This window comes from Canis lupus, chromosome 5, assembly GCF_003254725.2.
Source record: "Canis lupus dingo isolate Sandy chromosome 5, ASM325472v2, whole genome shotgun sequence".
In the NCBI taxonomy this organism is placed as follows: Eukaryota; Metazoa; Chordata; class Mammalia; order Carnivora; family Canidae; genus Canis; species Canis lupus.
The window spans coordinates 19,208,014-19,222,858 of NC_064247.1; the positions used below are offsets into that span (position 1 = coordinate 19,208,014).

The 14,845-nt window shown below is 49.4% G+C and overlaps 1 protein-coding gene across 5 annotated transcripts in view; it reads right to left on the reverse strand.

The window, feature by feature from the left end:
• The window catches only part of ZBTB16 (zinc finger and BTB domain containing 16), a 187,989-nt gene that overhangs the window by 107,346 nt on the left and 65,798 nt on the right, over positions 1–14,845 (reverse strand). The gene's annotated exons all lie outside the window — the stretch shown is intronic.

A 14,845-nucleotide genomic window follows, 5' to 3' on the forward strand; every position in this document is an offset into this window, starting at 1 on the left:
TCCAACAGGCAGTTTTGACAACAGCGATAAATTCCAAATTTATGTCAACAGAGCATATGTTGAACACCTCATTTCTGAGCTAAAGCGGCATGCTGCCCTATAAATCACCGTTCTGTTTGAAATGAAAGTAGATTACAGGCCTGTGTTATTGAGCAGTTAGAGCTATAGTCATATAAATCAGAACTTTTAACTCTAGGCAATCCGTTGTGCAATTAACTAAAGGGTACTTTGTCATTTCAAGGCTTGTGCACAGACTTGGCAGGGCTCAGAGCTACTGGGGAAGGGGGCGGGAAGGAAAAAAGTTTTTAGGCAACAGGAAGGTTCTCGACTGCCGCATCCACCACACCCCATGAGGCCTCATCCCCCAGCCGCTGCTGCTACCACGAGAACCCACCAACGGTGCACCCTGGGACCAAGTCACCCTCACCATCGGCATCTGCCACAAAGACAACATCACCCCAAGGACCGTCGCTAAGTCATCTTCTCATTCATTAACTGAGCATTTCCTGGACACAAGCCCTGTGCCTCACACTGTCTGAGGAGCTAAAGATGATGCTGGAGACACAAGAAGTGACAACAGTAACGCCAACCACAATGTTAAAATGAGATGAACACAGAACTAGAAGAATCACAGACGTCTGAGAGGCACTACTCTCTGTTTTTATGCATCATCTCATCCAATCCTCAGAAGGACCCTAGGGGGTCTTTATTTTTATTGTTTCGTGGAGAAAGAAACTGAGGCACAAAATAATAAACAACATGCCGGGATCACAGAGCCTGGAAGTGGTGGCGCCTAAACAAACCGAGTTCGTAGAACAAAAAAAGTTCAACAACTCTGAGTCTGACGCCGGCCCTGATCGCAAACCCTGGGTCTGCCACATAGGAGCTTTAAGATGCTGGGGTTCTGTAAGCCTCAGTTTTTCTATCTGTTGAGTGAGACAATAAGATTGTTCCCTTAGAGGGTAGGAAAAATCCTACTGTGCATGTAAAGGGCTACACAGTCTCAAGAACATCTTGTTTTAAAGCAATACTAGGTAGCAAAAGGCTGAGGAAGAAGCAAGATTAACCCTTTGTCACCTGGCCTGGTTCACAATCTGGCTGGTGAGGAAAAAAGACACAAAGAATCCTGAAAGGAGGGCAGCCCAGGTGGCTCAGTGGTTTAGTGCTGCCTTCAGTCCAGGGCGTGATCCCGGAGACCCGGGATCAAGTCCCACGTTGGGCTCCCTGCATGGAGCCTGCTTCTCTCTCTGCCTGTGTCTCTGCGCGCCTCTCTCTCTCTCTCTCTCTCTCTCTCTCTGTCTCTATGAATAAATAAAATCTTTTAAAAATTAAAAAAAAGAAGAATCCTGAAAGGAGGGTGTGATGATGTGCCAAAATGTCAACAAGCAGCCAATGTGCGGGTGTGCAGAAGAGGTGCCAACGAATGGCTGGTGACAGCTTGAGGACACAGTGAGACTGGGCTGGTCCCTTCGGGGACTCTGGGGGCTCTGAGGGACTCTAGCTACCATGTCACAGAGCACTAAAAACAGAAAGTCCTCGGATCAGGGAGATTTCCACATGCTGGAGGCACCACATGAGCCAGCATCCGCCAATAGGAACAAGTCATGCTGGACAAGCCTTTGGTCACCTGCAGCAGGCAGGGGGAGAAGTGAGCAGGGGGAAGCTGGCCGAGGTCACACAGTGGTCTGGAGGAGGCGGGGTCCTGAGGTAGAGCCAGACTTTGATTTTAGCACTGCAATCATTAAGCAGCCACCCAGAAAAACCCTCCTTAGAACAATGGAACCAGCTGGGAAGGGAGGCCTCAGGGTGAGCAAGAACCACAGCAGAAGAGGACAGAGAAAGTGTACAGATTCCACGTTAAGAATGAGGAGAGTCCAGAGACAGTACTTAGGTCAGCCTTCCAAAACACAGTGCCAACGCGACGTCCCTGCCATGAGTCTGTAAGATACTTCTGTGCCCCAAGAAGGTTCAAGAAGAGAGAAATTGGAACGATCCGCCTATCTCTATCTACTGACTAGCACAAGTGCCTGGCTCTGCAGAATAGGAGTTACTAAGGGAGGGAGCTCAAAAGAGCTCCTGCTTCTGTTTGCTACCTAGCAGCAACATCCATCTGATTAAATAGGCCACCATCTATTTATCAGAATGCAGATGGCAGGGACTCCTGGGTGGCTCAGTGGTTGCACGTCTGCCTTTGGCTCAGGTCGTGATCCCAGGGTTCTGGGATCGAGTCCCTACATTGGGCTCCCTGTAGGGAGCCTGCTTCTCCTTCTGCCTATGTCTCTGCCTCTCTCTGTGTCTCTTATGAATAAATAAAATTAAAAAAAATTAAGAAAACAATGTGCAGTGGAGGAGCTAGATTGCATTACTACTTTCCCTTTGGCACCCTGAGCCAGTTGCCAACTCGGCAAGGCCGGAGGGGGGCAAGAACTTTCAGGTCTCCTTCCTATCTCATGAGCCTGGACAGGTTGAGAACCACTTAGGTGTTTACTTGGCATCGCGGGTGGTACAACAGCACAAGACAATTACCTGAGCCCCTAAAACTTAGAGAAGACAATGCACAAACTAACATAAACCAGTTATTAACTCACGTGCACAAATATCAGATCCCAACTACAATCGTCACATGCAGAGTCCGTGGGAATCCAAAACCCAGAGGCTTCCCTGAGCAGGTGGGTGCGAGGCTGGGCTTGGAAGGCATCAAGGATGGCAGAGGCAGAGGAGAAGGCATGGAGGTGAAGCAGGCACTAGAACACCATCATTCCTGCACAAGGTGTGGTCAATCCAGGGATGGGTGAGCAGGAGCAGAGCTGGGTATTGTGGCGTCCCGTAGACCAGAGCACCAGTGCGGGACAAGGTGGGGAGGAAGAGTAGGCACAGAGGGAGCCATCACAGGTCCCTGACAGAGGAGGCAGGGGTGACACGAGGATGGTGGTGGTTCAAGAGCAGAGGTCGGACATGCTCCAGAAGCCCTCAAGGCCGACCCTTCCTATCAAGACATATGGCGCTAAAGAACATCTGGCCTTGGACGCTGGCCAGACACGTGCTCCTCCCTGACCTCCCCCACAGCCTCCCATTCATAGACAAGTGGATTCCACACAGGGCTATCAGGGCGACAGAGCCTTCCTGCCACCCACTCTGTGTCTGGTCACTTGCCAGGGTGCTCCGTCTTGCTCCACAGCTGGATGCCAACAAAGCAAGAAAAGGCTGGAGAGAAACCAGCACTGTCTCAAAGAGTCCCCAACCACACACCCGTGGACCAGCGGGCAATACCCCCATGACACACCCCTTCTCTCACCATCTGGCTGAGCACACTGCTGGTCTCCCAGGAAAAAGGAAGAAATAAAGAGGGAGAATGGGAACTCTCCTAGAGATAATTGTTTCATATCTGAAAAGTTGGGGAACTTTTGTGATATGAGTTTCATTTACAAAATCCTTAAGGAGGGCGCCTGGCTAGCTCAGTGGTTGAGCGTCTACCTTTGGCTCAGGTCATGATCCCGGGGTCCTGGGATCGAGTCCCACATTGGGCTCCTTGCAGGAAGCCTGCTTCTCCCTCTGCCTATGTCTCTGCCTCTGTGTGTCTCATGAATAAATAAATAAACTTTTTTTAAAAAAGGAAAGAAAGTCCTTAAGAAACTATTATAGTCAAATGAGGCTTCTGATTTCTAAATAAAACTGAAGCCATCTTATGGAACAGGCTGGCAGAGCTGACAAAGGGAGGACCTTCGGGGCAGGGGCGGGGGCAGGAAGTCGTGAGGTGCCAGGCAGTAACAGGCAGCCCCTTTCCCCTTTGTATCAGAGGCATCAGCTTGACCAGGGAGCAGTGGCAGGTCACATCTGCAGGGATAGCCTGCAAGAAGGTCTCCTTCCACCTGCTGAAGTGTAGAGTCTACATTCCAGGGGCCCCTCTGTCCCCACACGTCCACTGGTGCCCCAGGTGCCCCAGGCCATGCATCTTTAAGTCCTGACACCACTGCCTCTGGAGGAGGAAGAGGTTGGTCCCACCACCTCTTTTCTGAGGTGGACACTGGGCTGATGAGACAGTGGGGACAAGAGTAAGCAGCTGCCCTAAGAGAAAGGAAACAGGGAGCAGCAGTGCCATTCATCCAAGCGGACAAATATTTATTGCCTACTAAATGCAAGGCACAGAGCTCGCCACTACAGAAAGGTTCAAAGAAATGTAATACGTAGGCTATACCTGCAAGGACCTTAAAACTTGGTGGGAAGCCCCAGACAGTTGCATGTACAAGATTAAAAATCAGTAACATAGGACAGGAGCAAGGGAGATGTGACTAAGTGCCGGAGGAAGATGCTAGAAGTTCTGCATGTGGGCTCCAAGCAACACAGCAGAAAACCGCGCCTTTTCCAGCCCAGGTTTACTGCTGTCTGGGAAAACCACACCCTGTTCCAAACCCCCCATGCACCCCTCCTACAGTCCTATGCCTTCTCCTGCTCTGCTGCAAAGTTCTAAGTCCATCAAGCCTGAGCTGCTAATCCTACACATGGATTCATCTTCATCTTCAATCACGTGGCTGGGTTTTTCTCTACCACAGGGAAATCCCTGGGTTAAACCCCATAGTGGCCCTAAGAGTTGTTCCCCTGCTCTCCCATGCCACCCACTTTTCTTTCCAGTGAGGGGACAGAGAACCGAGGGGTGGGCCTGTCAACGGCTCTGGGGCACCCCTTCATCCTCTCCCCAACATGTCTCTCCTCAAGCCACTGCACAGGCCACTCCTTGTTCACCTGCCTTCCTTAGGAGCACCCAGGAGAGCAGTGCTCACCTGCAGACACTACCTGCCCACCTCCCATCAATGCAGAGCTTGGGGCTTGCCACGCTCATCACCAGAACAGGGGCACATGCTCTGAGCAGCCGGGCAGGACCTTCCCCTAGCTCTTGGGGAGAACAAGGACTCCGCCAGGGTCTCAGAAAGCCCCCAACTTCCAATTGAGTAGCTGTCCATGGCTACCATCCTTACCTTCTCTGCCCAAAGACCAGGACAAGGTCAACCATAATGAGATGAACTATTACAGAGAGGGCAGGGCACTGGTTGCCCTTCCAGAAGACACCGTCTATCTAATCCACGTGTCTATTGGGCTGGAAGGATTCGCAAGTGTCATGGCCTGGAAATCCTCAGGTCTGGTCATACAAACACCTGACTGCCATCCCAACACCCGTGCAGTGCCACTTCAGTGTCCCTGAATACATGGCCAAGGTGTGTCTCCAGGGAGGCTGGGAGATAGAAATTTCCGCAGGCCTTCCCCGCGTTCTTGCTTACTCCCGTTCCCTTTCTTTCCTAAGACACTCGTGTCTTGGGGAGGACAGGAGAATGGGAAAGAAGGGGAGAAGCGAGTGGGACATAAGGGCTTCTTTAACCGTTGGCTGGTGGCTGTGACCTTAATCGTGACAATGAGATTTCGTTTCTCTTTTGGTAGAGAGATGAGAGCAGCTGACTTCAAATGGTAGATAATGCTTGGTTTCCCGAACAATGTACCCCAAAGGTCACCCCTGCATATAAGAAGTAAGAGAAGACACAGATGCAGTGTCTGTTTCCATAATAGTTTAACCTTCTAAGGAGCAGAGGGTCTGGGAGGTCCCCGGGCCTTGTGTGCATCCAGGAATAAATGTAATTCAAGCATCAGAAACAGAACGCCTACAATATTTGTAAAGACTTCCAGAAAAGAAATGCCACACAGGACATGGGGCAATTGTGGAGACCTGGGGAGCAGGAGAATAAAAGAGGGAGTAGAGAACACATTACCCAGCAAAAGAGCTGCCATAAAGCCGAGACAGGCTGGCCCGACCTTCTAGGAGATCAGTGCCCTTCCGCTCAATCTACACTTGAATCTTAAAAATAAAACTAAAATGCCCAAGACAAAGTCATCCTCAGGAGACGTTTTTCTCAGGTTCCATGATGGGGAGTAGAACGTCCCCCACCAAACCTTTTGGCAGGTAATGTTCCGCCTGATGATTACTTTCATTCCTCTCTCGGGGAGAACACTGGAAAGCTGATCTCTGTAACTACCACCACGACTCACCCGCAGCCGCCAGATGGACGATACTAGAAGGCGAGAATCTTAGAACATTCCAGAGCCAGTAGGGAAGAAAAGCTCTCAGAAGGTCACCAACGTCTAAGATCTTCCACAGACCCTATGAGCTCCCGAGGCCCGTCTCCCCATCTGAAAAGGAGGCTGTTCTTTCAGACTCTGACAGCCCGTGGACAGATCTGTGATCCGTGAGCTCACTGAGCCCATCTGCTTTATGGGGACAAGACCCCATTTCTACAGCTGCCCTTGGGTGGCCCTACACAGAGCACCCATACCCTCCAAACAGTGGTAAATAACCTTCGCAAAATGCCAAGACAGAAGGCTAATGCTATTTTTAGTCCTTCCTGGGAGAATCTACTTATTTTTAAAACTTCACCAGGTTGTTCACACAAGGAAGACAAGTTAAAAGAAGGACCTGGTTGAAGGAAGGCGGGGAATGACATCAGAACCCCAGACATCACTCTCGTCAGGGTCCAAGCCTACAGCTGTCCCCCGCGGGAAAAAGATTTTAGCTGAATTCCACACAATCCACTTCCCTCACTCAGCCAGAGCCCCACCATAACATTCCAAACCCACGAAGTAGATGCATGGCGCTGCAGAGGAGAGAGGAGCCATCCATCCCAAAGAAGAAACTGAGGCAGAGAGATGGGCAGGGTCTCGATCCTCTAATCCACACAAGAAGGTGGGCAGGGTAAGAGTCAGTCTCACTTGGCTTCCCAGGAAGGGACTCAAACAGGTCACTCCCTGTTGCAGGAGTTTTTGAGAAGAGTAAAGACCATCGCACTGGCTCCCATCAACCCTGAGGACCAGCCGCTCATTTTTCTTCCACTTTGCTGTATTAGTTTCCTTTGGCTGCTATAACAAATTACCATAAACTTAGCAGCTTAAAACAACACTAGTGTACAACCTCACACTTCTTTAAGTAAGCAAGGAGTTTAAAATGGGTCTCTCTGAGCTAAAGTCAAGGTGCTGGCAGGCCCAGGTGCCCCCTGGAGGGTCTATGGAGCTTCTAGAGGCTGCTCTCATTCCTTGGCCTGAGGCCCCTTTGCCCATCTTCAAAGCCACCGACCTCAGACTGAGTCGTTCCCTGGCTGTCATCTCTAATCCTCGGCTTCTGTCCTCACATCTTCCCAGACTCCGACACGGACTCTTCTGCCTCCCTCTTCCTCACTTAAAGGCACTTTGTGGGTATAATGACTACTTTGGACCTGCCAGGGTTAATAAAGGATAATTTCTCTACTTTAAAACCAGCTGATCAGCAATCTCACTTTTCCATTGCCAATTACCTAACACTACTCACAGGTTCCAGGGATTAAGTCATGGACACTGTTGTGGGGGTTCAGGGGTGGGGCACTCACTAAGCACTAACCATACATCTTCAGGAGCAGGGTTTTTTATTCTCATCTTCTCCCTGATGTCCTGAGGCTGTCCACACTTTCCATCATGACAGCCCACAAGACTTTGCTAAGAAGGTAGTGTCTCCCGTCACCCTCCTGATACTCCAGTCACAGTGCTCCATGAATTTCTGGAGCCCTGGAATGTACAGCCCACACTGGCATGATCCACTAGCTGTTATCTGTGTTTGCACGAGTGTGCACATATGTATAAGGTATGTGGTCTCCAGCCCTAAGAGAAGGAATTATAGTACATATGTCCTTGAGTCTCAATATCAATATCAATGGTTTATCTGATCCTAGGACCAATAATCCCATCTATGGATTATCCAGGTCCCAAAACAAGTGAATTGCTGAATTTTGGCTTTGGGATTCAACTAAAAGGTTATTTATTTGAAATACATGGCAGTGTCTGTAATATACTATAGGCACCTAAAAAAAAAAAATTCCCTCTTTCTTCTCTCTCTGGTTACATTTCTTTTATCCATGTTCATTGTTTCTTCAGAATGGGGAGGGAGTTAAAATATGAGTGAGGCTTTTAGAACATGTGAGGATTTTCAATTTTTCAGGCCTTGTTATATCCCACCCATCAACTTGGTGGTCATAGGAACCCTAAATGTCAACTGTTCAACACTCAAACTGCATAGTCGATTCTAGGTATAAAATCCTGGGCTCGATTCCTCCAGGAAGCCACCAACTGATCCCATTCCCATTTATTAAAAAATACTAAATACCCTGTTCTCACCTGCACAACTCAAGAGACAAGCGAGCCTGTAGGCCTGCAAGACCAAAAGTCTTCTACTCCCCACTCTGCCTTGTCCCACAAAGTCTGAAGACCGAAAAGTAGGAAAGGAAGGGGGTAGAGGACAGAGCAGGGCTCAGTACAAAGCAGTAGTGAGGAAACACAGCTCTATTTGGTGGCAATGCAACCAGAGTAGGGATCAAACCAAAGCCACCCGAGGCTTGCAAATCACTCCTTCCCTATACCTACTTTGGCGCCAAGACAAGCAGCAGGGGCAGAAAACAGCAGAAGGCAAATACAGTGAAACTGTTGAGCTCCCAGAGTCCCACCAAACGAAGTGTGGAGCCCATATTCAGATTACATGAAGCATTTTTCACAGACCTACCCTTGCTAAGAAAAAACTGTCCTGAGCCAGAGCCAAGGCACAGCCAGCTCTGCTCCTGTGCGTCTCAGAAGCCCCATTTCTCCCCCACCATCCTGTCCCCACTGGGGGCTCTCTGAGCCCTGGTTTAAAAAGAAGAAAAAAAAAAAAAAAAACAGGCCGCTGAGCCCATGTCCACAGGAGTCTGAAGTATTTTGCCAGCCTGCGATGGCCTCCGAAGAACCATGTTGGGCTAGTTACCTGAGGTTGGTGCCCTGTGACACCATACTCTTGCCGTACGCCTGGTCTGTGGTGCTGCTGTAGTCATAACAGGTTTCTGAGGACCCTCAGGCTGATCTAGCTGAACACCATGCCAGGATGGCCTCATGCTGCCAGAGGAGCCAGCTCCACAGAAGCTCACCTGCCAGGAGACCCACTTCCCCTCCTCAAGATCCTAGACCTGGCAAGCCAGGGCCAAGACTACTGAGGCCCCATTTTCCTGCCTTGCTTGGAGGGTCACCGAAGGGATCAGAGCAAGAGGGCCTGACGGGGAAACCTCATCAAGATGGCTACTCAGGGGGATCCCTGGGTGGCTCAGTGGTTTGGCGTCTGCCTTTGGTCTGGGGCACGATCCTGGAGTCCCGGAATCGGAATCGAGTCCCACATCGGGCTCCTGGCATGGAGCCTGCTTCTCCCTCCTCCTGTGTCTCTGCCTCTCTCTCTCTCTCTGTCTATCATAAATGAATAAATCTTTAAAAACAACAAAAACAGAAAAAGATGGCTACTCTTTTCCAAGCAAAAGGCCCCTCAGGCTCCGTGGGACCTCGGACTCACCTGTTACTTTTGTTTAATTCCAAGGATACTGGGCACTCAGCAAAGGACACAGGTGGAGATCTTCAGGGGGGAATCCAGAGGCCATTCTGCTACCATACCTCCCAGACCGGGGCTGACCAGCACCACAGGGTGCCAGAAGGGGTGGGGTGGACCTGGTAAGCGGCCAGCACCTCTGGTCTAAGGCACTAATTAGGATTGGAAACTGTACCCCACACATTTCGTCAAGGGACCCATTCAGCAAGAGAACATGAACACCTCAGCAAGGCAGGGAACCAATGGATTTGTGAAGAAGGGAACAGAGAGATGGACAGGCCACGGTTTTGATTCTGGAGAGATCTGGAAGGTTACCAGCCCTGTGAGTAGCTGCACTATAAAAAGAGTCAGACACGAAGTATTTCCTTTCCCATAAAATATTCATTGCTGCATGGAAGAGCCAAGAAGCCGAAACCTCAAGCATTTCTAACTTTGTACTGCAGTAATAACAGAGTTTTATAGGAACCTTCTGATTGTATTTATACCAGGCTATAAATACACTTCCATCTAAGCAAACGGAGGGGAGACACATCTAGCCCCCCTCAGAGTCTGTACTGTAACGAGAAAGACCCCAGGTACACCCACGATCCACTTAGCATTTCAGCTAGAAAACAGCAGATGGAGTGATCGTGACACCAGTTCTTTAAAGGAGTGCATGCAGAGCAGCTCTGGCTCCTTTCACAAACAATGCTTGGGATGTTCCCCAAACCTGGCTTACAAATAATATTGCCCTTGCTTAACAATGGAACCAACGTCCAGGGTGCCGTATGTGTACTCAACTCTTTGCAATTCACACAATGCTCTTTCATCCCTTGGTCCCAAATACAAGCCCAGGTGGTAGGGTGGGTGCTGTTGTCGGTACAAGGGCCAGGGTGGTGAAGCAACTTGTACAACGTCACGCAGCTAGAAGGCAGCAGAACCAGGCTGAGAACCTAGGCTGTCCAAGCCCACCTCCAGTCCTCCCGCCAAGGATACACACAGCCCGCCCATACCCTGAAATTCAACGTGAGAGGTGAGCCATACTTCAGCTGCTCGGCTCCACCCTCTGTGACTGATGGGGAACATCACTCAATCTTGCAGGGACAGCTCTGTCCTCTTCCGTTTATATGAAGTAATGAACCCCTGCCAGAGGTTACCATGGATTGGTAAATTGCCCACTAAACTAGGCATTGAATGTTCTCGGACTACTCACATGCATGCATCAGAAACATAGACAGACCTCATTTAATGAGACTCATTTACAGCATTCCGGACAGAGAGGGTGTAGCTTAATAAAGTGATAAGCAATACTGTTCCAGAATATTCGACACTGAAGTTTCAGCTAAGATGAAGTTCACAGTAAAAGCTTTTCCTTTGTGGATCCCTGGGTGGCTCAGCAGTTTAGCGCCTGCCTTTGGCCCAAGGCACAATCCTGGAGTCCCAGGATCGAGTCCCAGGTCAGGCTCCCGGCATGGAGCCTGCTTCTCCCTCCTCCTGTGTCTCTGCCTCCCTCTCTCTCTCTCTCTCTCTCTCTTTCTGTCTATCATAAATCAATCAATCAATCTTAAAAAAAAAAGCTTTTCCTTTAACAAAAAGGGTCTTTCCGTCTTCCCATCTCCCCCCAAAACCAGTTATATTCTGCTTAAAGGACTTTCTTAGTATATGCACTCCTGGACTTCCAACAATGTCTTCAAAGAAAGTGAGTCAAAGACGCAGAGTACACAAAATCTTCCCATTTGCCCTCGGGGATACATACCCATCGCACCACAGGTGCACTTGGGGCCATTCAAAACCAATGAACATGTCTACCTATTCTGGAAGCACTTTTAAGTGTGTCAGGGCCAGATTGTCTCTGACGTGCAGTAAAGCAAGAACAAACCTTGTCTCACCACCAAGTTCTGCTCAAGTCTCTGGGAATTCAGTCTGGGTTACAAAGACAAAGAGAAAAGGGTAAATTATGGCCCCTCTGGGATTATTTATTTTGCTTAGTTCCATTTAAAGCCAGTGTGGCCCTAATGGTTTTTAATGGTCCTAAATGATTTCAATGAAATCTGGGCATTCACTGGCAAGACATCTGGGGACAGGCCTGCCTATCTGCAAACTGGCAGGCTTCCCTATTTGTTCTATGGAACAATAAATGTCAATGAATGAGAAGCTTCAATTATTCAGAACGTTTCCAGCACCTGATTCTCATGAAAAAGAAGATCGACGGAAACAAAATATTTTGTTGTGCAAGAATTTAGTAAAAATTTTTCTTCAAAAATTTTTAGGCACACGGCCTATATGGAGGTTTCTCAGTCTCAGTGCTACAAATCTGTAGTGGTGCAGAGTGGAGAAGGAGACTGTCCTGATCATTGTCAGAAGTGTAGAAGCAGCCATGGCCCCTACACACTACCATCCCAGTGTTACACCAAACCTGTGTAGGGGGTAGGGTGGGTGCTGCTCTCACTATGAGGCTCAGGGAGCTCCAGTACATTGTCCAAGGTCTCCCTCAGCTCTGACAACCAAAAACGTCTCCATACATTGACAAGCGTGCCCTGTTAACAACCACCTACTTAGGGTACACATTCACTCAAGCCGGGTCTACACCTTCCACATGACACACAGAATCATGAGTGATAACCAAAATACCAGCCCTCAGGGGTGCACGATCACGAAATGTCAAAGGATTCAATTAGTTCACCATGAGGTACTCACAAAAGCAGGAAAATGTACTATTCTGTTTTGTAAAGCAAGTCAGCAGGGCTTATAACCAAAAGGATTCTCCGGTTAAGCCTTAGTTAGCCAGATAGCCAGAAAGTGTAATGAGTTACCATCACGCCATCCCCCATATTCCAATGAACTGTGTTTTATGACACGAGCACACACATGCAGGCACAGTATCATCACCTTAAGCTATGCTTATTTACCCTCATAAAAAGATTCAACTATCAGCTCACTTCATGGATCGAATAGAGGGCTGAAAACATCTATTTTATTTAGGAGCAGTTGGGAGAGGGAATTGGGAAAGCAATTGCAGAGGAGAGAAAATGAAGTTTTGATCACCTCACTGGATACTGTCCTTTCGGTTGCCCAGAGCTTGCTAATAAAAGCCACAGCAAGCCCCGGAGACCACTGTCTACCTGCATTCACACTCAACCCATACCCACGCCCATGCACATCTTGATACGTGTGTACTTGCAAGCACACGTACAGATACACACCCATCCACCGATGTTGACACATACGAATTACACCTGATCCAACACATCCCTGTGGCTCCATTGGGTCCCAGCACGAGACCTGAATTCGTAAGTGCCACATCTCAACTAACCTGACAAACCAAAGTGGGAAGTGGTGCGGGGGGGGGGGGGGGGGGGGATGCAGATCACATGCAAATCCATCTCCCCAACCAGGTCCCTCCACGCTGCTGGGCCTCCAATATGGCTTGAGAGTTTCTCTGCTTCTCTCCAAGGACAAAGTAGCTGGGGGCATCCAGATGAACACTTTCCCCAGAGACCCACGCCACCGTCACCGGGATGGCACAGCCCTGTCGGGGGTCGGCTTACACCCTGGTGACATCTGCTCTTTCCTCCCACAAAGAGGGTGAGCCCACAAAGCAAAGAGGCCTCTCCTGAAGCCAAAGAGCAGAAACTTTTCCTAAGTGCTCTTCCCTAGGCATCCTGCTCTTCCCTAGGCATCCTGCCTTTCTAGGACTATCATTAAGAGACTCTTGATTTCTACACACACCTTGCTTGTCCAAAGAAATCAATATGAAAATCAATTCATCCACTGATATATTTTATCAAGATACATGTGGTGATGCCACATTTCATTTACAGTGCAGCACTCGGGGAAGCCAAGGTCACTGGATAGAAAGCAGGCTGCAGGAGGGTGGGAGGGGGAGAGGCCCATATTCTGCGCTGGCTGCAAATAGAAAAGTGAATGAAATCGGAGCAGAGAGAGAGAGAGAGAAGGGAGCCTAGGGATGTGACAATTACTGTATGTAGGAGGCGCAGCGTCCGTGCAAGCGTGCCAGCTTGTTTAAATGTGAAAGAGTTGGTAGATTTAGAATTCCAAGTATTTTTCTCCTGACCATGGCAAACGAAAAACCTGTTTCGCCAGCATGCTGGTCAGTAGAATATAAAATGTTTTCTTTGAGCCAGAAAGGAAGAGGGAGGAAGAACACAGGGGCGGGGTGGGGCCATGGGGGAAGAGAGACCAGACAGGTCTGAGATCAAGACAAAGAATGAGAAGGAACAGGCAGGGGGACCAAAGGATACGTGCTGGGAGCCAGCGTACAGCAGGAAGCAAACGGGAATTTCAACAAGCCTCAGGGAGGAAAATTATGATATCTGCATGGCTGCAAAGGGGCATATTTTTAGTAAATTCGAAAGTGATTTGCCACACACAGCACCATCCCACTCTGAGGGCCCTCCACCGGCTCTGGTAGCTGTGCCACAGATCAAATGTACTCCATAATTGCAGAGTCACTGCTACCCTCTTACCTCTAAACAGAGCAGATTAAAATAGCATGAACAGCTATAATAACAGGTTTGGGATTCGGCTTTTTACAGCCAGAAAAAATGCTTATGGAAATAAGGATTTTGCTGACTCTTTTCAAAGTGAAGAAAAGGAGAGAGAAGTGGCCTCCGGAGCTCAAGAGGGAACTGTATGTCCCCGGTCCAAACGGGCTCCGAGCTGCAGCATGCTGCCTCCCATCCAGATCCAAGGCGAAAACCAAGGATCGGGGCACCTGGATGCACTCTGGGACCACCTCGCCCACCCTGTCCCTTCCCTTCCCGCTGCGCGACCCGAGATGCTCGAAGACTGTTCAACCCCAGAGTGGCTGTCAGACTCCCCTGGCAGCTCCGGTGCCCCAACAAAGGGAACCTGGGTAGGATAAATGGTACATCAAGGGGCAGGTGACAGGCACAGGCACACTCTGGGGAAGACAAATTGACTGCACCGACCTAGGCCCCTTCAAAACCAGCCAAGGGTAGCACCAGTCAGTACCCCAAACCAGACACTGCTTATCTTTGAAGGCCTGAGCTCCACTTTCCACGATGACGAGCGTCTTCCAAAACACGCCTAGGAGGATCGGTGCTGCCAGCCCTCATTTAGTATTTACTGTGAGCCAGGTGCTAGGAAGGGTTTAATAAAAGACACCACATCCTCATAACACATCCTAGAGGCAGCTCTTCCAATCCCCCATTTTGCAGGTGAGAAACCTAACGGTCAGATGTTTAAGTTATTTGCCCAAGACTCTACAGCTAACAAGTGTTTGAGTTAGGATTCAAACCCAGAATCGTCTGATTCCTGAAGCTGAGATCTTTGACCACCCCCACCCCCACCCCCACCCCCGACCTGGGCCCACGTGGATGGCATCCCTCATCTCCAGAACCACATCTCAGCCACTGTTCACATGGCCTTTGCAGAAGTGCCTGGGAAGCTGCCTCCCATAAAGCAGGAGCAGCCTGC